A 3,622-nucleotide genomic window follows, 5' to 3' on the forward strand; every position below is an offset into this window, starting at 1 on the left:
GGAAACAAGCTCTGGGGCAGTGCTGTGTTCTTATTAAAATACGCTTATGGAAAACATCCCACTGGTCAAAGGACATCTTGTGACCAAAGGAATACCCCAAAACAGATTTATATTCTGTGAAATACATAAACACTCATTTCAAGCATCCATAACGGAATCTGGAAGAAGCAAGTACCTATGATGTAATAAATAATAGTTCATATTTATATTTCCTTAGTGGTTGATAAATGCCTATGTTCATTCCCATTCCCTCACCTCTTCTCATGTTCCAGACAAAAAAGGAAACCAAACTTCCCATCTGAATGGAGGAACTTACATACTGAGATGCTTTTGAATGTGTCATCTTTACTTAATAAGTACTATATGAGTATTATGTGCATATAATATCATATTAATTGGGTCTGGAGACTCATGTGTGTATGGGGGAGTGGTATTCACCCCTGAGAAGCAGCTGGATGTTCTCAACCAACCAAATTTTGGTTCAGTTACCAAGACTGATGATGCCACACACTCACCAACATGGTATGGAAAGTTATTGCTCACAAAATGAAGCGCTCTGTGGAGAGTTGGGTGGGCTCCCAAACATGGCTAAGAATGCCTTCAGGGGATAGAGAAGAGAATGGCTTGGGGTTTGGGGCTGGTTCTGGGCTGGTGTGAGGGTTCCTGCCTATGGGCCAGGGCTTCTACTGTTTGAACTTCTTGCTGATGCCAAAGGAGGAAGAATCCAGGCTTTCTTATCACCCTTCCCAAATGTGGGGCAAAAGGGGAAGAAGAGTGATGGGGATTAAAAGTTGTCAGTAGTCAAACATCAAAAATGGAGTCAAGTGGGAATTCAAAATAAGTATATATTCCCTTACCATTGCAAACTATTCCCTCAGACACCCCCTCCAAATTATAAATTGGAGTTTATAATCTAGTATGAAGAGCAATAAGCAAGCCAATCATTAAAATTATAGAGAAAGGGCAAGAGTAAACATATGCATAGCTAAGTACTAGGAGCAGCTCAAGAGAAAAATATAAGCAGGACTGGTGAAGATGAGGCTGGGACCACTTCGTGAAAAAGTGGAAGGCACTAAGAAAGATAAGGCATTTCTGACCAAGGAAATAGGATGTGCCATGGCAAGGAAGAGAGAGACCATGACCCACTGAGAAGATTTTTAAGAAATCAAGCACGGTTACTGTGTAAAAGGGTACTGAGAAATAAGGCTGGAAGTTTCCATCCAGAGTAGGTCAGAAATAACCTTGCAAATAATATTCTAGGGAAAGAAAAGTGTGTCATCAAAGGATTTTAAATTTAAAAAGCAACAAGATCACATACACATTTTAGAGAAACCACCTGGCAACCAATCAAGGGATGGATGAGATGGAGACTAGACTGGGAGCAAGGATATTTATGAGAAGATTTTGCACTGATGCATGAATGAGTTGAAAAAAAAATGAGCTAGAATAGTCCACAGTGAGGAAAGTGGAAAGGTGCATGAAAGAGTTCAAAGATTTAGCTACCTCAGGACTAGGTGGCTGACTGCATGGCTGTGAAAGGTGAGGATTACAGAGTTAAGTGCAGGGATGATCAGGAGTGATTCTCAGCCTTCTGATTTGGGTGCGGAGGCAGAAAAAAAATGTTTTTAAGAAGCTGAAAATGAATTGTCTGTGTGGTTTCCAGGTGACATCCAAAAAGCAAGGAAGGTAATGAGAGTGGAGTTGGTGACATCAAACCACTCTGGGAGAAGACAGGATGAAGTCCCTTCCTCTTCCAAAAGTACAAGAAGATATCAGTAACATCTCATGATACCTCACAAAATAAAAACATTGTTCCTCAGGACAATGGTACACTAAAGAGCCTTTCCATGAGGGGAAAAGAAGTTAGAGCCAAGTATATCCAATTTTATTTCATAAAACTTTATATTAAGAGCCTGTTGCCTTTCTTGAAAAAAATTTTCACTTACTTTTAGTGAAGTCATCCCTGGTAGAATGTAGAAAATCATGTCATGAAAAGTCAGAAAATAAAAGTTTAAGCCATGCACAATTATTACTTATTGCTTAATTGAAAATGCAGCACAAGTGCAAAGCCGTAAGTGCAAACAGCTTCAAAGGGCACGTGAGGAAAGGTAGGTCACCTCCCACACACTTCAAAACGCCAAGCCTCCTCTTGAAAGATGACGGTTGCCAGCTTCTTGTGAATTTTCTCAGAAATCTGAACCACTTCACTGTGAACATGGCAACTGGCTTTCTACCTAATCTTTCAAAAGGATTTACTATCAAGAAGTCTATTTTCCAGTTTCAAGACCTACAGAGCCAGAACTGCCCCATAAGTAAATTAAGCAGCTGAGGAATAGATCAAAGTAACCAATGACTCCTAGGCCCAGTTGAGTCAGTTTTTATAGGTTGAACGATTTATTATCTGCTCTTTTATCAGGCAAAGTTTCAGTTGCTTCCATCAGGACTGTGGCTCCAAGTGACCACCAGTCTCCACACAGAGCTCTGAAAATTGTCTCACGTTGGAACCAACCAGCAATAGCACTATGTACCTGGGAATAATCTGGCAAGGGGGATGCGTAAATTGGGGTTAAGAATAGTTGCCCGGAGGAAATGCTTTAGGCAATGCTTTTAGTTTCTTCTGTTTCAGAAACAAAAGAGGAAATAAACCATGACCACAAAACACTTCAATCCTGACATGTCTTATTGTTATCCTATGATCTTTTTAGATAGGAGATGCTTGGATCAAGCAAAAAACAAAAAACAAACAAAAAAAAAAACATTTAAATAACTTTTTTCTGATTATAAAAGGTGTTGGTATATATGATAGAAAATATGAAAACCCCAGGAAAATAGAACATTAAAATAATCATTATGCCAACATCCAAAGATAACTGTTGTTATGCTCTGTTTAGCTACATCCCATCTATACACATTACAGTTGTACTTGTGATCTTTTTGAGTTTACCCCCCAATAAACTAAATTTCCTACCAACTCAAATCAAAAGAAGTAACTCATTCAAACAGGCTCTTTGTGTCTTTGTCCCCAAGCAGGGAGCCAGCTGTTTTGGCAGGTGTGGGAACAAGGTACAGTCCCACGGCAGCAGGTGTCAACGACGTCCTTCCCCGGTACCCGCTATCTCTTCCAGCAGTGCCATGAGCAACAGAAACTATTCTAAAACCCCACTCTGTGGAAGGTAGAGATTAAGAAAAAATGATCTGCACCTGTGAGGGAGTTTTTTTGTTGTTGTTGTTTCTTTTAGGAATCTCTTTAAATAGTGGTTAAAATAGATTTGCTTGGGAGTACTTACTGTTGGTTCAGCTTTAGCACTGGGAGAAAGCTTGATGGTAACTAGGGAAGATTATCTGTGTCTATTTGTTTAATACCAGACTGGCTCCAACTTCCCCAGCATCCAGATTGTTTTTCTCTAATAGTTAAAAAATAAAGAAATTAAAAAGGCTATAGGGAGCAGGGAAAAGCACACAGAGGCTGATATGGTCAGAAATCTTTCCGTTACAATTTTTTACTCCATATATTGACACAGAATATGTATCTATGTACTCTATATATTTATATTCTATAACTTAAAGGTACTTTTAAAATACAATTTCTGATGGAAGTAGGGTGTTTCTCATGGCCTTTTAA

The 3,622-nt window shown here is 39.1% G+C and overlaps 1 long non-coding RNA gene across 1 annotated transcript; it reads left to right on the top strand.

Moving 5' to 3' along the window:
• Positions 1-220: 220 nt before the first annotated feature.
• On the top strand, positions 221-1,903 carry LOC140629620 (uncharacterized). The gene is made up of 2 exons (XR_012027449.1): positions 221-522; positions 1,664-1,903. It is a non-coding gene; the product is annotated as an uncharacterized lncRNA (long non-coding RNA).
• The last annotated feature ends 1,719 nt before the right edge of the window (positions 1,904-3,622 follow it).

The sequence above is a fragment of the Canis lupus genome, chromosome 3, assembly GCF_048164855.1.
Source record: "Canis lupus baileyi chromosome 3, mCanLup2.hap1, whole genome shotgun sequence".
NCBI lineage: Eukaryota > Metazoa > Chordata > Mammalia > Carnivora > Canidae > Canis > Canis lupus.